Below are 20,249 nucleotides of genomic sequence, written 5' to 3' on the forward strand. Positions count from 1 at the left end.
TTCTTCACAGCCGGTCAGTATCTGTTCATGCTGCGATGCAGTCTGGGGTCCATAATGTCAATAAGGTCACAGACTATCGTCTCGCCGTCTCAACAAGGCTCGACCATTCTGGATTCCAGTTTGGGTATGCCTCACGACCAATGCCAGGCTCCACGGGTGAACCTACAGCCGCACCACACTGGACATGCCCAATCTCATCTGATCTTGGAAGCTATGCAGTGTGGACCTGGTTACTACTTGTATGGGAGACCACCTGGGAACACCAGGTGCTGTAGGTAACAGGTCGACACACATTTCAAGGATGATAGACGCAAAAAAAGTCTTCTGTCCCTAAATGTCCTGGAACTAAAGGCAGTATTCAGAGTGCTGGTTCAAGCTCAGGAAATACTAAAGGGCAGGCCTGTGTAGGTACAATTTGACAATGTTACCGCAGTAGCCTACCTCAACCATCAGGGAGGCATGCGGAGCCAGGCTGCCATGGCGGAAGTATTAAACATTCTGGTCTGGGCAGAATGTTACCTTCCGATGATATCAGCTTCGTTCATACCAGGAGTCCTCAATTGGGAAGCGGACTTCCTAAGTCGGCAGGATATACACGCCACAGTGTGGGCTCTTCATCCACGAGTATTTCAGAGCCTTGGGGACAGATGGGGTCTTCCAGAGGTAGACTTCATGGCCTCAGGTCACAACCACAGGGTCCCCAGGTACGGGTCCAGAACAAGGGATCCTGCAGCCGAGTTTGTGGACGCTCTGGCAGTAAAGTGGAACTTCAGACTGGGTATCTGTTTCCTTCAGTTCCCCTTCTTCCAAGGGTCATCAGGAAATTCAAGAAGGAAAGCGGGACAGCAATACTGATAGCTCCTGCTTGTTCCAGACGCCATTGGTTCACCGATACAGAGTCTCTCCATAGACACTCCATGGCCTCTTCCTCGAAGGCCGGACCTGTTAATACAGGGTCCCTGCCTATATCCAAATCTTCTTTGTCTGTTTTTGGCGGCATGGCTCTTGAGACCTCCGCCTTAAAGGCAAAAGGTTTTTCCAATTCTGTAGTTCAGACAATGTTGAGTGCACAGAAACCTTCCTCTGCCCGCTATTATTATAGAATTTGGCACTCGTTTTTTCAGTGGTGTGAACTGAGAAAATGTGACCCTAAGGTGTTTAGGGTCTCTCGAGTGCTTTCTTTCTTCAGGTTGGTTTTAGATCAGGGTTTCCATCTGGCCACCCTGAGGGTTCAGGCTTCTGCACTTTCAGTTAGTTTCAGCGAAGGATCGCCCCGTTGCCTGATGTTAGAATATTTTTTCAGGGTGTTCTCAGAGTTCAGCCTCCCTTTATCCCCCCGGTAGCCCCGTGGGAGTTGACATTGGTTCTTAAGGTTTGGCAGGCTCCTCCATTCGAACTTCGGAAATCAGTAGACCTAAACTGGTTAACAGCGAAGATTGTCTTACTTCTGGCTATCGCTTCTGCTGTAGGGTCTCTGATTTTGGCAGCTCTGTCTTTTCACCAGGATAGAGCTGTTCTTCCTAATAGGGCCGGGTACCTTCCTAAGGTGGTATCCCGGTTTCAAGTGAATGAAGAAATTGTGGTTCGGGCGTTACAAGCTTCTGGCCGGTCGGCTGGTGAAGCATCACTGGATGTTGTCTGTGCACTACGTATCTATGTAGATCGCACCAACGCCATTAGAAGGTCAGGTTCTTTATTTGTGTTGTATGGCTGTCATAAGTGAGGCTGGCCAGCTAACAAATAGACTTTGGCCAGGTGGTTGCGTATGACAATTTCTCAAGTGTACACACAAGCTGATCTTGTTGTGCCGAACACGGTCACAGCACATTTTACTCGATCTGTGGGACCATCATGGATGGTTCGTCGTGGGGCCTCTGCTAAACAAGTTTGCAAGGCAGCCACGTGGTCTTCCATCCATACCTTTGTCAAATTTTATGCATTTGACACATTTGCCTCTCAGGATGCTTCCTTTGGGCGTAGGATTCTCCTTTCTACTGAGACACAGGAGCTTCCCCACCCCCAGCAGGTACTGCTTTGGGACATCCCAAGGTAATTTCTGTGGACCCTATGGAACCCAAAGAAGAAAATAAGAGTTATGGTATAACATACCTTTTTTTTTAACTCTTTTTCTTCGAGGTCCTTAGGGTCCACAGAGCACCCACCCTAACGCACATGTTTTTGTTGTGGAATTCTTTTCTGTTGTATTTCTATGATTCCCTCCTCTTAGAGAGAGTGGGTCTGGAATGCAAGGGTCCTTCCTTCTTCAATTTTTTTCTTTCCTGCTTAGGCTTGATAGTAAACTGACAGCCTGTAGCCAGGGGCAGGGTATATATATGGAGGAGGGCCCAGGGCATCCTGGGAGCTAAAGCTTGTTGACTGGTGCCTGGAATCACTTCAGCTACATACCCAATGTAATTTCTGTGGACCCTATGGACCTCGAAGAAAGAGAGTTAACAAAGGTATGTTGTACCATAATATATATATTATAATATCAAAATTTGGGTGATTAGTGGTTATATTCAGTTTTTGGACTATTGTCCAATTACAGTAGTGGCTGCAGGGCATTTTGTATTGTGTTTTGATAGGTCATGTTTGGCTGATGTGTTTTTTTTTTTCTCTTTCTCTCTGGACATCTGTTTTGCAATGTGATGTTAAGCTCTGGTCCAGCGTCAGCACTACTTTTGTTTCAGCCAGATAAGTGCACTATCCTCTGACTCTTTTTTTTTTTTTTTTTTCACCAACCATCTAAAAGATTTAAATGTTTTCTGAATTTGTTAAAGTGTACCAGTCAGTCATATTGTGGGATGGACATAAAAACTCTGGGCTGTGAATTGCTTCTCCCTTTTTAATTGATGGACTTTTATATTAGTTTTACCCTCAATATTTCTGCCTCTGCTGTGTGTAAGTTTGTATTGCAGGTGTTCTTTGATGACCTGTAGATAAATATAACCTTGAGACTAGGTTATTACAGACATTCTAGACATTTACTCAAGGCCAGAAATAGGGCTGTAACTAGGAGTGTGCAATCTGTGCTGTCACCCAGTGTCTTGGAGGAGGCACAATCTATGCACCACGGTCCTTGCGTTTGGCTTGCAGAGGTGTATGGAACTGCACCCTGCAGCCGGTATTGCTGTTGCAGAGCTGCCCAGAGCATACTGAGGACGCTCCAGGCAGTACTGTTCTACCCGATGCTGGTGGCCCGCTCCCTCAGCATGACGTAATGACAGTGTAGAAGGGGTGGGGCGGCACAGGATGCAGTACCGCCTTGCTCCGGCACAGGCCAGAAATGTGCAGCAAAAGTATCTAGGCTAGTACTGTATCAATAAGAGCTTGTATACCTCTCAACAGTTCTGTCAGATTTTAGCGGGACAGTACTTATTTAAGGAAGTCCTAAGAGGTATATGGGTTACTGGAAAAGGGTGGAATCTTCCAGAAAATAGGGTGCTTTCCACATCAGCGATAACCTGATTCAAAGGCTGTGTGTCCTGCCATCCAATCATGAAAAGGGCTTCACATAATCTTTAATTTCAGCATTGAAAAATGGCCTCAAGATGACTTCAAGACTGTCACCTGTCCCTCACTTGCTTCACTATTTTACTACATGAAAATTGAGCCAACATATCACGCTTTCACTTGAAATAAAAATCCCTCACAAGCCTTAAATTTAGTTTACCCCCCCCCCTCCATGCCACCCTCACTTTTACACATGCCTAACTACATATTTACTGTAAAAAAAAATGACTTAAGGTGGCTATACACTATGCAATTATCGGCCCATAGGTCACCATGCATGGACCCGACCGATAACCAAATATCACGCTTTCGGGCATGAGAACTCTTTTCATCATGTACTACAGATGCAATAATTGGTGTTGGTGTTCTGATCTGACAGAGGATAGATATACTCACCATCAGACAGAGACCAATTATCTGACTTTGCAAATTCCGGGTTATAGGTAATCCAGGCTTACTCAGAGCTGTGGTCGCTGGTCTTGGGGAATTTTATTACCGTATATACTCGAGTATAAGTCGACCCGAATATAAGCCGAGGTACCTACTTTTACCCCAAAAAACTGGGAAAACTTACTGACTCGAGTATAAGCCTAGTGTGGGAAATGGCAGCAGCTGGTAGTGCCCCCAGTAGTATTTCCCCCTGGTTGTGCCCCCAGTAGTAATCCCTCCTGGTAGTGCCCCCAGTGGTAATCCCCCCTTTCAGTGCCTCCAGTAGTAATCCCCCCTTTTAGTGCCTCCAGTAGTAATCCTCCCTTTTAGTGCCCCCTGTAGTAATCCCCCCCTTGTAGTTCCCCCAGTGGTAATCCCCCCTTTTAGTGCCCCCTGTAGTAATCGCCCCCTGGTAGTGCCCCCTGATAATGCCCCCAGGTAGTGCCCCCTGTAGTCATCGCCCCCTGTAGTCCCCCCCCCCCCCCTCCCAAGTAGAGAGAGACGTGAAAAGTATTAAAAAAAAAAAAAACACTTACCTTAAACTCCCGCTCCTGGTCCCGCCGCTGTCCGCTCCTCCGGCCGCTTTGCATGGGAGAGACGTCGTCATGGCGACGTGTCTCCCATCACCCACTGCTGGAGCCGGAAGATGGCTCCCGCAGTGGGAGCAGCAGCAGCCGCTGAGAGTCTGACAGACTCTCAGCGGCTGCTGATTACACCAAACACGCAGCTGCCGGCTCCGGCGGCTGTGTGTTTGGCAGTGTGTAGTGCTGACCGAACTCCGTCCGGTCAGCGCTATACTTGACTCAAGTATAAGCCGAGGGGGTACTTTTTCAGCACATTTTTTGTGCTGAAAAACTCGGCTTATACTCGAGTATATACAGTAATTGCCAATATTGTAAGGGTGTGTTTGGTCCACAATAAGGAAGTGCTCATGCCCTTTTATTTATTTTTTTTAAATCTCTTTAATTAACAGTAATATTTTTCAAAAGCTCTGTTCCCACCTTCAAAAAATTTTTTTTTTGTGCCTTGTTTTTCTTCTTTCTTGTGTCTTCACTAAATAAAAAAAGCAAGCAAAAGAAATAGACATTTAATCAACACTCCATTTAATTTCGAGTGAACAAGTCCTAAGAGTCATACTTGGGCACTTTAAAAAGATCTGATCTGGATTCCAAAAGCCTGTTCTCTGTGAATTGTCTGGTGCTGTAACTTGTCACTGCTTCAGTTTTCTATATTCTTGTCTGATGCCTTTTATATGAGAGTGCAAAAGCTGTGATTTTCCTAAAGCTCATCTTCTGCTCTTTTGGCCTAAGGCAAGACTGAGGCAAAAGCCAAATATATAAGATGCATTTGCATGTGTATAGTGCTTTTTTATTACACACAAGCTTTTTTCACAATGTTTACCAAAGGCATGATGGTAAATATTATGGTTCTTTATCCTTCAGGCTCCATATTAAACAGCCATAAACACTACATTGTAAATGTAAAACAGATCAAAGACTAATGCTGCACAACCACTAGGCGATTATACCTAGTGATGGAGCGATAACGACGGTCGTTATCGCTCCATCGCTTGGTAATCGCCCGCAAATCGGGCAGTAATAGGTTAAAAACGACCAGCGATTCGCGCGCCCGCTGGTCATTTTTAACATCAATCATTGCCCGAACATGATGGCCAACCTGACGACCGCTGTCAGGTTGTCATGTTCGGGGATGATTGATCTGCATACACTGAACGTCATAATCGTGCCGTCCCCCCCCCCCCGCATTGTTAAATGGATGGGCAGCATAAGAGCCGTGTTCAATTTGAGCCGTGTCGCGATACTTTTTTCGCGTCCCGGACTTTTCGCCTGTTCTGTAGGCGGAAAAGTATCGCGTGCGTGCACGCTTTACCCCGTATTCAATTTGAAAGTACGCGAAAACGGCACCCGGCGAAACTTGAACAGGCGGAAAGTCCTGTCAGATTTAGGGGAATCAGCCTGACACCCCCAAAAGATGCTCTGACACGGGTGTTCACTATGGTACCCCCCGATCTGGCTTGCTGAATGTATTTGGTGTTTTTAAACGGGCTCAATAGCTGCCAAGTAGCGTTTTTCTATACGTGGGGCAGAATAGTATTCAGTAGTATTTTTGCAGAAAATAAGTTTTCCCAGCAAATTTGGGGCACTTTGAAAATGGGGGTCAGCATATTTAAAAGTTGCTAAAGTGAAGTTTGAAAAATCCACCTTCCGCAAGCACCTGCAATCAAAAAAACACTTGGGGCATACTTGGGGACCCCCCAGAGTCAAGTTTGCTAGTTTTTAACTTTGTACCCCAACTTTTTTTTTCCGCCCCCTTTTAAGTTAATTTTTTGGGGTGTCCTTAAGGGTTTAATTTATTTTTTTTACATAGTTTACCTTTGGGGGACTGTCTGAAAGCTGCAGGGGGGTTCCCGCAACGTTGCACCCCAAAACCCCAATTCTGCACTTTTTTCCGCCTGCTATTCATAAACAAAACTTTTTTGCCTAGTACATTGCATTGACTTTCCGCCTAAGGTGAAAGTCTTTCAAATTGAATACAGGTTGAAAACAAAACAGGCGAAAATGACGTCATCGGCGAAAAAGTATCGCGGATCCGGACTTTTCGCCTCAAATTGGCCTAAGTGGTAAATTTATCAAAGGTCGATTTGCTGGTCGATTTGAAGAGTGATTTAGCTCTTCTAAAATTGAAATGTAGAAAAACCAGTGATTTTGCCAGACTTACTATTATTCGATTTGGTGTTCGATTTGCAAATCGAATTCGATTTAGGTAGATTTGTGAAAGTGATTTGTTGTTCGATTTGACATGTTCATGTACAAATCAAATGGCAAATCACACTTCAAACCGAACTGCAAATCCCCGACAGCATAGAACTGCTTCATGCTTCCACTTTCATGAGCAGTTCGTTCTCACACAGATACATGCAAACATCAGTGAGATGCCTGCATGTATCTGACTGTAAAAAGTAAATAAATAGTTGAAAGTTTTAAAAAATATAATGTGAGGTCCCCCCTCAAAACAGAACCAGCCATGGACTGTTCAAACCCTGGTCTGGTTGACTAAGTACAGGCAAAAAATTGCGTAGGGTCTCCCTGTACTCAGTACAACCAGCACTGGGCTATGAGAAGCAGGACTGGTTCTGGAATTACAGGGAAAAATTTGCGTAGGGTCTCCCTGTAATTCACAGAACCAGCCCTGGAGCCTTTTTAACGGGGGACTGATGCCACAGCCAGTGGAGCCCTATCACCGGGCCCTCCAGCCGCAGCAACAGCCCTGACCGCTAGTCAGCCCAGGCCAGGGATCCCTGGGGAGTTGGAGGCCGCTCCAATAAAGGGTTCTCCCTCTCCAGGGCACCCCTAGCCTGGGCTGATAGCCCTGGGCTAACCCCGCCACCCCTGGGCAGTTTGGTGGTGGGTTAATTGTTAGTGTAGTGTAACGGTGTGTGTGTGTGTTTCTTTCAACATTTCTTTACAGGTGAACTACAGGTCCCAGTGGGCCCTTAATGCCCCGCATGCTGGTACTTGTGGTTCTCCAAGTACTAGCATGCAGGGGAGGCTTGCTGGGACCTGCAGTTCTACTGTAAAGACAATGTTTTTATTCTTCTTTTTTTACACTACACTAACACAATCAACCCACCGCCCAGGGGTGGCGGGGATAGCCCTGGGCAATCAGCCTAGGCTAGGGGTGCCCTGGAGAGGGAGACCCCTTTATTGGAGGGGTCTCCAACTCCCCAGGGATCCCTGGCCTTGGCTGACTAGCAGTCAGGGTTGATACTGCGGCTGGGGGGCCCGGTGATAGGGCTCCCCTGGCTGTGGCATCAGTCCCCCGTTAGAAAGGGTCCAGGGCTGCTTCTGTGAATTACAGGGAGACCCTAAGCAAATTTTTCCCTGTAATTCCAGAACCAGCCCTGCTTCCCATAGCCCAGTGCTGGTTGTACTGAGTACAGGGAGACCCTATGCAATTTTTTCCCTGTACTTAGTCAACCAGACCTGGGTTTGAACAGTCCGGGGCTGGTTCTGTTTTGGGGGGGGGCGACACGACACCTCACGTCATTTTTAAAAAAAACCTTTTAACTCTTTATTTACTTTTTACAGTCAGATACATGCAGGCATCTCACTGATGTCTGCATGTATCTGTGTCAATTCGACGTGCTCATGCTGAAATCGAAAGCATGAAGCAGGTCTATTCATTTGGTGATTTGAAGTTCGATTTGAAGTCCGATTTTGAGGTCGATTTCAAATCGAATGATAGTAAATAAGGGTTTTGTGTGTTGGGCTATGTAAAAGTACCAATGTTTTTCCGATGTTCAATTTGAGGTCGATATGTCACAAATTTGATTTGGCCTTTTGTTAATACCCAAAAGCAAAATCGAATACAGATCGAATGAAAATCGCACCTCAAATCACTCTAAATGCCAAATCGACGTTATTTTAGAACTTACTAAGTTTTTCATACTTAAAAGTTTTGACACTTTGTAATATGCAGATAGGACAGCCTTTCGCAGGTACTCCTTCAGTAGACCACTACTGTTAATGTATTCGGCAACTGGCCTCCAGTGTCTGTTAGCCATCACTCTTCCTGAGGAATCCCTGGGCTAGGTTCACTAGTGTGGTTTATGAATGCTTTGGCAGGGGGAGCCTGTCTAGTGTGTCCCCCTACTGTGGCATTACACCCCTACTAGTTAGAGGCCAGTTCTAGTTGTGGATAATTACGGGGGACCCCTACTCATTTTGTCTCCCGTATTTCTACAAACAGGATTGGCTCACAGAGCCTGGTGCTAGTTGATGAAAATATGGACGACCCCTACATTTTTTTTTTTTTGCCCCATGTTTTTGCAACTTGGACCCGGCTCACACCCTTTCACTTTTAAGACACACAAACCTGCTCTGATCTCACTGATCTGTGCAGGCTTCTGTCAAACACGATGCTGCCAATGGTTACATTGGCTAGCGTGCACCTTGTAATGTATCTCGCATTACAATTTCAGATGAACTCACACCTTCCAACTTGCAGGCTATTACATACTTTGAGTTACGGAACAAACTCGCATCATACTCGCAGTGAGACAGTGTGAGTCCATACTCATACTAAAACTCAAAACCCATTACATTTACCCATGGTCTCCTTGTGTTTTCCATTTCAGTTCCTACAAGATATTTCACCTATGGCCTTAGCCTTGACTCACATTGCGCATGATGCTGAAGTCACCCTGGATTTGAAAAATGACACTGTGGTTACTTAGTCATTATAAACTACAGGCTACTTACTGTCATTGCATGTCTTTTTTAAGTTCTGACTGTTATATTTTCTGGGTAATGCACCCAAAAGAAGAAAACAAAATTGTCAATAGTCTATTTGCCCAGATTTAAAATAATATGATTTTTCATGTACAATTGTTAAATACAATTTGATCATTAAGTAATTTTTTGCAAATTAGTAACTAATCCTGGAGGGAGAAGTCTGCAATTAATTCTGTAAAGTGAGTGACAGGTAGTCAGTGTTTGGGGGAGAGAACGGGGACTACAAAATTGCATGTATGTTGGGACTGTTTTCTTGTCACACTCTAGTGAGCCTCTGCATATTTCTATGCAGCTAGAGAGGCCCCGGGATCGATGTGTGCCGATGTTTTTGCTTTTGTGAGAAACTGGATGTGGACATCTCTGTGCACAAGGCGGCGGCTGAGTCATTAGCATATTATCGCAAGTCCGCTGCATACAGGTTCGCCGCAGCGATATGCATTGTGTGAATCTCTGAATCAGGCCCTGCGTCTGGTAAATATTGGAAGCCTAATATTTTTTAAGTATAACTTTATTATGTTATAGTATCTGCTTGAGTTTCTCTCTGTACGTAGTGAACTTTATACAACTGAATATTAGTGTATGGGAAGGCATGTCTACACGTTAAAGGTGTTTATGCTGATGTACAATGGCTTCAAAGTAGAACTATACAGAACAGGAGAGTCTGACATTTGCTGCTTGAAATAAACTTGTGCGCTAATGCGAAAATAGAATGTAGAAGTGCAGTCACTGGTATAGTATAATAAATCAGTCATATTGTATTAACCTGCAGATGAGCAATCAGTCCATGTTCCAGTTCACAGGACAAATCTTTTAGATTAAAATTTGTCTTTGTGATGAAATGTCAATTTTGAGTGTTTTATTCAGACTTTCCTGTAAGTGATTATTTATTGCTGGTTTCCCAGGAAAAGTGCTGTACTGTCCCACTTACTGGCACACTGACCACTTACCTCTGTGTAAGCTTTATGTTCAGAATGTTCAATAAAAAAGGGACAAGCAAAGCATAGTAATACATGGAGTTTTGCAGATCATCTTGGTAGCTCCCCATTAAAGGCAACATTATTGATTTATTTTCTAACTAATGTGAGCTGACTTGTTTCCATTCATTTAAAAATAAATAAAATATCTCCAGCATTGGAAGTTAAGTGCATGCTGACACTAGTAGTGTCGCAAGAGTTGGACACTATTGTTTTACACAGATTACCCTGGGACCCACCTTCACACTGAGTTGAGGTTGGGTCTAATTGTATTTAGCCTTAAGACTATACTCCATAGGCTCATTTCTAGATCACCCCTAGGAGACTGAGCCTGATACTGACCAGGCTTGGCTATTTTACGCTATGAACCAGGCTTGGCTATTTTACGCTATGAACCAGGCTTGGCTATTTTACGCTATGAACCAGGCTTGGCTATTTTACACTATGACCCGTTTGGTTCTGAAAATTGTGGTTATATCTGAACTACTTATGCCGAGCCGTAGCTGGGCGGTAATTTACCCTGGGCCATCCCTGCCCCCACACATATAAAGCCATGACGCTACAAAAAGGGGTCTGGGCCGGTGCTGGGACTGTGAAGTCGAGCTCAGAGCACATCCTGAAGATGCAGATTTGCAGGCAAGCGTAATACATGCACCATGTAAGCGACATCCAGATGCTGTGGGACAATGCTCGCAGACTCCTGATTATGGCCCTTTGCATATGCATGTAACTAGTGTAGTTGGTTAAGTGAGGATACATCCATTTTGTTGTATGCTAAGTTATAAAAATGTTTAACTAATAAAAAAAAAATTTTTTATTTTTTTTTACAATTGATTATTTAAAACATGAAAGTAGTTGCATAAGCCATTGTTTTATCAGATGCATAGCTTCTTGGTTCTGTCACAGCGCTCAGTGTTTCATAGCATTCTGTTGTTATTAGTGTGGTCTTGACAGCAAAATTGAGGCATGTCAAACTGACGTAACTTAAATGGAAATTTTGGAAGAGTGGAGCATTTCTAAATTTACAAAAATAATACTATGACTATTTGTTTTAATTCATCTTTAAAATGCAGGTTAAACATATATGAAATTATTATTATTATTATTATTATTATTATTGCGTTTACTTATATAGTGCCAGCATATTCCATTGCTCTTCACCATTGAGACACATGGGGAAAAGGTAACAACTAGTCCTATAGTAGGCGAATGGATGCACAATGTAACATTCACATGCACTGGTGTACTCCTTGTTTTTCTATTATAAAGCTTTGTATCCAGTGGATATTAGCATCTCAGTATCCTGCCAGGTATGATTGTTGAGTCGTCTTGCATTCTCTCTGCTGTGTATTGCCAGTGAATATGAGGGAAGCAGGGTATCCTATCAGCATACAGATCCCTTCCTATCATTGCAGTGTGGTATTTCTCTTTGCTCAGCAGTGCATTAAATTGTTGGTTTTCTCCTTCACTTTATATTCCTGTGATGTGTTCTCATTTCCACTAAATAACTCTGCTATTGTGATACAGGGGAGTCAGCCAGCCTGATTGTTGACCCATTGCTGGGTAATTCAGGAGCTGTTGGACAATCAGTATATGAATTTATGGTTTTCTGTGGAAATGCTGATTTGCTGTTTTATGGCAGAATAAGCTGAATGCAAATTTGAATCTATATTTCAATATTTGTACTACAGTACAGTATTTACAACATGCTGAAACATGCCAATATAACTAATTTACAAAGTATATACTTTACGAAGACATATGTAATCAAATGATCTCCCTGCAAAGTAAGAAACTAAACTTAGCAGTCACATAGCATCTAGGAATGTAGCACTGTATGAAACTGCCTCCCAGTTCCCATGACACACTTTGGCATGTTGTCTTTTTCAAGTGCTTAGCAATGGAATCCTTACTCGCCTAGAATGTGCAGCTAGCGCTCACATCAAACACAATTAATATAATTTGTTTAGGGAGCTCACTGTAGAATGATCCTCAAGCTGCCATATAACCTCAATGTGAACTCTCCAGACTTGCATTTTAAAAATGCATGAGGATTAATATCACTATTTATTGTGGTACTCCAACCACAGGGAATACACACCAACTTATTTTTCAAGCGGAATCTGGGAATGGACAGTCTAACCAGTAGTTGCAGGGGGTTGTTCAGCGTGGTGCTGTCATTAGCGTCTCCTTGGCCCAGCCTCCCCAATGGTGTGATACAGAAACACCAGTAGATTGACTACTCCTCAGGAACTCCACAAAATTCTGGAGTTTCCCAGACATTCCAGGAGAGTAGCCGAATTTACCATAGGGACATTTCAGCATTATATGTATTCTATGAGAATGGAGGCAAGGATTACATTATAGTAATAGGGCGCATAGGCTATTTTAAAAGAAGGAGAATAATTCAATAAGTGATTCTTATGCACTAGGTAGAATATTGTGACATTCATGCCTGTCCCATTTGGTAAACACATTAGTAAAATATGTCTGCCTGAGGTTCATACCTATTGCCATAAGACAAATTTTAGAACTTGGGAGCAGTGGCATCCCTCCCCACGATGTGACCCCGTGCGGGGAGGGACGCTGCACGTCTCAAAAAGGGGGCATGGACATGTGAGAAGAGGCATGGTCTCGCGGCCCGAACCCTTGTGGGGGGGCAGCGGCGTTGCAGGAGGTCCCTGTGTGGAGTGCCAGCCGGCTCCCTCAGTGTCAGGAGCCAAGTGCTGCACTTAATGCTACAGTGCAGCACCCAGCTCCTGTCAATGAGGGGGAGACCGCACCCCCTTTGTGACGCCACTGCTTGGGAGGTATTGAATGCTGTGAGGTGATGGACTACTGCATTTTAATTTTAACCAGACTTACTGATTTTTAAAAAGCCCTCTCTGGAAGAGTCCCAGAGGGGGGCAACTTTGTCCAAGGTGCTGGATGCATGGCGCTGCAATTGTCATTGTGGCTCCACTCCCGCTCTTCAAAGCCACAATTTGCAGCATTCTACATCAGGAACAGCACCACGATGATATGATTCACATTGAATCACATCATTAAACCCCCAGGCTGCCAACTATGACTATTTACAGTACCATTGGTCTCAGACATCGATGGTTACTAACCGTGTATGGTCATCTGTACTGCCCACTTCACTCAGGAAGTTGGCAGTATGCAGGAGACCAGCCCACTCTTTTACGAGTCCAAAAGTGTCCTCCAAAATTCAGAGGGGTCCGGTAGAGTTGGAAAGCATGTTTTAACCCACATGCATTTTATTGCGTAACCCTGGAGTCTTCTACAGTTATTGACATCTATTACTGAAGTGGGCTATCAGAACAGCATCTATATGGACATGTGGAGTAGAAACACTGGGAATGCAGAGTCAGACTATAACTGTTTCAACACATATCTCCATCTGAAAGCAATTAGACCTGCATGCACAATTTAGGGAGTATTGTTGTCAATGGGGAGCCTACATATTGAGCAACATAAAACAAGAAGATTGCAGTGATTCCTGGAAAAAGCAACAGGAATATGACCATAGACAAGTATGCTATCCTATATGAAACTTTATATGCTCTCAACATACAAATATACATTTTTGTTTTGCTATATTGAATTTTAAAGTGGGTCACAAACCAGTAATTGGCAGCTGGAGAACTTTTCTGCAAACCCCAGTGCTTCTGCCAACCACCATACCACCTGTTAATCTGCATTGTTTTACTTTGATAGTTGTTGTCTATCTGCCTTGGGGTAAGTACAGATACCTAGAAATTGGATTAGACTTTATAGCCTTAGACTTTTGACATTGATTCTAAGTATTGCAGCTAGAATTCGTCTGAAAAAAGGACCTGTGTCCTACATAACACGTAACTTTAAAAAGCAGTAAACACTTTTTATTGTAATTGCATACTCCTGCTCCTGACTGTCTTTATTTGTACTCCTGGATTTCACTTTATAAAAGGCACGTGGCTTTAACGTTGGAATGCTTTCTTTGAAAGTCAGAAATGGCAACATTTTTATAATCATAAAATATGTTCGTGTCCCTGTGGCTGCCAAATTGTGCTGGAAGTAGAAGGGAGGAATTTTACTTTTCTTCTGTAGTTTTTTTTGTATTTTATTTTAGACCACAAATTACTTACGCTCATTTGATATACTTTTTGGATTGTTCCAAATGGGAAAATATAGGTGCATTTTTAAGTGCTATTTGTCCAGTGAATTAATTGTTAAGGAAATTCTATTGTTTAATTGGATACAACATAAAAACTATTTCTCCTTCATCCACTAGGGGACACTGGAGTCTCAGTACAGTGTCGTATAGATGTGGGATAACCGGGAGCTAGCACTTTAATAAATTTTAGTAGCTAGCTCCTCCCCTTCTATACCCCCCTACAGGTCAGACTAAATTTTGTGCCAAGGGAGCTGGTCACATACAAGAGCTCTCTGCTAAAAATCAATGGATCCTCGATCAGCATGAGGATCAGATAGGCAGCTCACTGCCCCTGCCTGTCTGTTTTGTTGGAGCTGCCGAGAGACCTCACCGCCGCTGCTTGCAGCGTGCACTGGGATCTTCAGCTACAGAGACCACTGTCTCTGGGGGGTAGCCAGATGTGCTGCGTGCGGTGTTCGTCGTGCTCCCCCATTAGCAAGCCCGCCGCCAACAGCATTTGGCAGCAGAAGGTTAGTTACTCCTGGCACTCTGAGTAGCAGGGTGATCAGGAGGAAATGACAGGCGGGTATTAAAAACACAGCAGCAGTAAGAACGGAGGGAGCGGAGCTTAACACACAGTTCTGCTTCTGCCTCCCAGCAGCCCCAGCGCTTCCAGAAGGAGCCTGGTGGCCATTTTACAAACACTGGCTGCTGACACACACAGAGAAAAAGATCTGTCTGCCAAGATTATGCCTGCACAGTTGGTATAGACTTGTGGAGATCAGGTTGGACTGTGTTTACACAGTGATTACAGCATTATATTGCGTTAATAGCACTGGTCTCTGAAGCAGAGCTGGTTGGGGGGGTGAAAGCATAATCTCCCTCTATGCCTCTATCTCTTCTTCAAACTCTCTCTCTGTGGTGTTTGTCTGTATCACTACCTTTTTTTTCTGTGTGCTGTGTACAGTGAAGTGGTCGAATGTCACCTAAGGGGTCTAAGGCTGCACAAAAAACTTTCTCCTGTAAGAATTGTGCAGAGAAATTTACACATTGTCTATCATCCAGTTCCCTGTTGTGTGAGAAGTGTGTTTCAGAGACAGACTTCAGCATCCCCACAAAATTCATGGACTGATCAAATTACATCAGTCATGTCTCAAATGTCTGCAGAGCTAGAAGCTTCTCGCAGGGAGAGAGAGGTTGAAATATCTCAAAGATCTTCCTTCTTTGAACCAGACTGGACGCGGCCTTTAGCCAGGTCTGTAGAAGGGCTCATAAGGGTTATGTCAGCCCAGGTTCCTCCCGTGGCATCGTCCTCTAGTGTCCCTACCAGGAGACTGATACCGAATCCTCTTATGTGGAATGATCCGGAAGAGGACGGCATGCCTGATACGGAGGAAGGGGAGGTACAGGACCCTATAGAGGAACAGGCGCAGAGCCTGTATATCAGGGAGTAGACATGTTGAGGACAGGGATCCTGTAGAGGTTAGGCCTTACCTCAGCATGGAAACACCCTGATAAAAGGTTTCAGGTGTCAGGGAAACTTTTATCTTACTATCCCTTTCCTGCAGAAAGCAGGCATTTATGCGAAACACCTCCTTCAGTGGACCTTCAGTGTCACGTATTTCAAAAAAGACAGTGCTCCCTATTCCAGGGGCAGTGTCTTTAAAGGAGCCTTCTGACAGGAAGTTAGAAACTACCTTGAAGTCAATGTACACTGTGGCAGGGGTGTCTCTTCGACCCGCATTAGTCAGCTGTTGGGTCAACAAGGCGGTGGAAGCATGGACTACGCAGCTTGCTGAGGGCCTTAAGACTGGAGCTCCGATGGAGGATCTGGTTCCTCTAGCGGAACAGATTGTAGAGTCTGCTGCTTTTCTTGGAGAGACTTTTAAGGATATTTGTAGTCTTTCCTCTAGATCAGTGGTGTCAAACTCTGGCTCTCCAGATGCTGTGGGACTACATATCCCAGCATGCCCTGCCACAGTTTTAGCATGCCCTAATAGCGAAACTCTGGCAGTGCATGCTGGGATGTGTAGTTCCACTGCAGCTGAAGGGCCTGAGTTTGACACCACTGCTCTAGATCCTCTGCCTTGGCTGTCTCTGCCCACAGTGTCCTGTTACTGCGACAATTTCAGGTGGATGCAGAATCCAAGAGTGCCGTGGAAGCACTTCCATTCACAGGAGAAGCTCTGGGCTTTATTCAGAGGCGGGCGTACGGTCTACTACCGCACGGCCGCCTCGATGTTTGTCTAGTGCGCATGCGCACGAGGGAGCCGGCTCCTTCGTGCGAATGCATGAGACCCGCCACGACCGACAGCGCCGGTCATAGCGGGTCTCTTTCCAAAGGGGGCGAGCTGTCGATGTTGATTGACAGCTCGCCCCGTTTGGAAGGCGGGCCGGGGGGGTGGCAGCCCAAAAGGAGGCGTTCCCATGGGAACGCCTGCTGTTTGGGGGAGGCCCCACTGACATCACTAGTGATGTCAGTGGAGAGCTTCCGGCTCTGACAGAGCCAGAAGCTCTCCGAGGCTTACGACAAGTGAGACCCTATCCTAGGGTCTCGTCGTAAGCCCCGATGGTCAATGACCATCGCGACCATCACCCTAGTGGTTGTTAGAGCTGTGGGTGTTAACCCACAGCCTAACGACCGAGACAGAGGCGGACGATCAGGATGCAAGCGGCCGCCCAGTTTCTGAGCGACCGCTTGCATCCTCCGACCGCCTCTGAATGAGGGTCTCTGTTTGGAACGGAACTGGAAAAGTGGATATCTCAAGCCACAGGTGGTAAGTCCACTTAACTCCCATCTGCTGCTCCTCCCTTTTCCGGACCGTCCTTTTGTATTCCAGGGAGATTCAGGGGCCATGGCAGAGGCGCTCCCGCTATCTCCCATGGTCCCAGAGGCAGGGGTAGAGCCACTGCATCCTCCCAGCAGGATAAGGCTTCAGTTAAGCCTCCAGCATGACGCACTCCCTTCTCTCCTGGGGGCTCCCAGGGTGGGAGCTCACCTTTGCAACGTCAAGGATGTTTGGATCAAGTCTTGCCAGGACGCGTGGGTCCGGGACATCATTATTCAGTGGTTGAAGCTGGATTTTCAGATCCAACCTCCTCATTTTTTCACAACCAGTTTGCCGGCATCTGTGGACAACGGGTTGTTATACAGGAGGCAACACAAAAGCTGCTGTCTTCTCGAGTAATAGTGCATATCCCTATCCACCAGCAGGGTCAAGGTTTTTATTCCAGCTTGTTTGTGGTTCCCAAGCCAGACTGCTCGGTGAGACCCATTCTGAACTTGAAATATCTCAATCCTTATTTGCGGACTTACAAGATGGAGTCTCTGCAATCCGTCATTGCAGGGCTAGAGAGGGGCGAGTTTCTCGTATCCTTAGACATAAAGGATGCTTATCTCCACATCACCATTTGGCCTCCTCATCAGGCATTTCTTCAGTTCGCAGTGCGGGCCTCTCATTTTCAATTCCAGGCCTTACCTTTCGGTCTTTCATCAGCGCCAAGAGTGTTCACGAAGGTCATGGCAGTAATGATGGCCCTTCGGATACAAGGGTTACTATCGTCCCTCACTTGGATGACCTATTCCTCAATGCTCCGTCAGTCTCTCAATTACTGCAGGACATCCGGGTAACACAGAGTCTGCTGTTGCAACACAGATGGATCCTGAGTTGCCAAAAATCTCATCTGCAGCCTACACAGCGTCTGCCTTTCCTAGGGATGATTTTGGACACAGTGGAGCAGAAGGTATTTCTTACGCAGGAAAAAGTCACCTCCATCCAACACATGGTGCGATTGATACTGCGTCAATGCAGGGTGTCAGTGCACCTGTGTATTCGCCTTCTGGGAAAGATGGTTCCTTCTTTCGAGTCCATCCAATATGGGAGCTTCCATGCCCGTCCATTCCAACTGGACCTCCTCTCTGTGGTCAGGGTCCCACCTCTTCCTTCACCAGCGAGTTCAACTGTCACCCAGAACTCGGACATCTCTCCGTTGGTGGCTGAATTCCTCTCACCTATTGGTAGGCAAGAGGTTTGCATTGTGGGAATGGATTCTCGTCACCACAGATGCCAGTCTGAGAGGACGGGGGGCAGTGACTCAGGGAAGACACTTTCAGGGCCGCTGGACTAGGCTGGAGGCAGTACTGCCCATAAACATTCTGGAACTAAGGGCCGTGTTCTATGCTCTTCAGGTGGCACATCCTCTGTTGAAGGGCCAGGCCATCAGAGTGCAATTCGACAATGACACGGCTGTGGCGTACATCAACAAACTGGGCTGTACCAAGAGTCGGTCCGCCATGAGGGAGGTAAGCCGCATTTTTCTCTGGGCAGAGGAATATGCGGTAGCGATATCAGCAATTTTTATACCAGGGGTAAAATATTTGCAGGCCGATTACCTCAGTCGACAGGACATTCATTCGGGAGAGTGGATGCTTAATCCGCAGGTCTTCCAACAACTGATTCAGCGTTGGGGTCTCCCTTTGGTAGATCTCATGGCGTCGAGACTGAACCATCAACTGCCACGTTACTGCTCCAGGAATAGAGATCCCCAGGCAGTGGTGGTGGATGCTCTAAAAGCTCCTTGGCGGTTTCAGTTTGTCTACCGGTTTCCACCACTCCCACTCCTTCCTCGTCTGCTGCAAAGAATCAAATGAGAAGGGGTAATGGTTCTGTTGGTGGCTCCAGACTGGCCCAGACAGGTGTGGTATTCCAACCTAGGTCTTCTACTGATAGATGACCCGTGGCCTGTTCCTCTGCAAGAAGATCTACTGCGAAAGAGTCAGTTTATTTATCAGGACTTAAAGCGGCTTTGTTTGACGGTGTGGCTGTTGAAAGGGTTATCTTAAGGAAGAAGGGTATCCCTTCCAGGGTGATTCCTACTATGTTAAGGGCTAGAAAGGAAGTTACCTCTAAGCACCATTATCGCATATGGAAGGCATATGCTTGGTGTGAATGCAAGGGTGCGCCACCGTCAGAATTCAACTTAGCCAGACTGCTTCCTTTTCTACAGGCTGGTTTATCAGAAGGTCTTCGTCTGGGATATTTAAAACTTCAAGTATCGCTTTGTCTATTTTCTTTCAAAAGCGACTAGCATTATTATTATTGGATGTCCAGACTTTTCTACAAGGGGTTGTCAGATTCCGTTTGTACCTCCTACGGCCACATGGGATTTTTGATTTGGTCCTCTCTTTTCTCCAATCTTCAGTATTTGAACCTTTACAAACAGTGGTTCTCCTGTTGGCGCCCGCCTCTGCTAGGCGTGTCTGAGTTAGGGGTGCTTTCTTGTCATCCGCCTTACCTAATTTTTCATGAGGATAGGGCTGAGCTACGTACGCAGTTATCCTTTTTGCCTAAGGTAGTGTCTGCGTTTCACATCAACCAACCGATCGTAGTTACGGAGTTTAAATAGGATTCTTCGGCTTCCAGATCCCTAGATGTTGTCCGGGCTCTTCGGATTTATGTTGATAGGACAGCATCCCTCCGGAAGTCTGATACGCTGTTTGTTCGATATGATATGGCACGGCCAGGTTGGCCGGCTTCTAATTCTAGATGGATTCGTCTGACAATCAGACAAGCCTATCTGGCTGCATCAAAGCAACCACCTACTTCAATCACAGCGCATTCTACGTGCTCTGTGGGTCCTTCGTGGGTGGCTGCCCGCGGGGTTTCCCTGACCCAACTTGGTCGGGCCGGCATACTTTTACAAATTGTTACCGTTTTGATACGTTTGCGGCTTCTGCTTCACAGTATGGCCGTGCTGTTTTGCAGTGTTCTCAGCGCTCTCCCTCCCGGGATGTGAGCTCTGGGACGTCCCCACTGTACTGAGACTCCAGTGTCCCCTAGTGGATGAAGGGGAAAACAGGATTTTGGTACTTACCTCTCC

The 20,249-nt window shown here is 45.6% G+C and overlaps 1 protein-coding gene and 1 pseudogene across 2 annotated transcripts in view; both read left to right on the plus strand.

Annotated features, from left to right (window-relative positions):
• The window catches only part of MAGI3 (membrane associated guanylate kinase, WW and PDZ domain containing 3), a 378,672-nt gene that overhangs the window by 115,649 nt on the left and 242,774 nt on the right, over positions 1-20,249 (plus strand). The gene's annotated exons all lie outside the window — the stretch shown is intronic.
• Positions 161-278, plus strand: LOC148479692 (5S ribosomal RNA; annotated as a pseudogene).

Source organism: Taudactylus pleione, unplaced genomic scaffold (assembly GCF_031769625.1).
Source record: "Taudactylus pleione unplaced genomic scaffold, aTauple2 ptg000615l, whole genome shotgun sequence".
Taxonomy (NCBI): domain Eukaryota; kingdom Metazoa; phylum Chordata; class Amphibia; order Anura; family Myobatrachidae; genus Taudactylus; species Taudactylus pleione.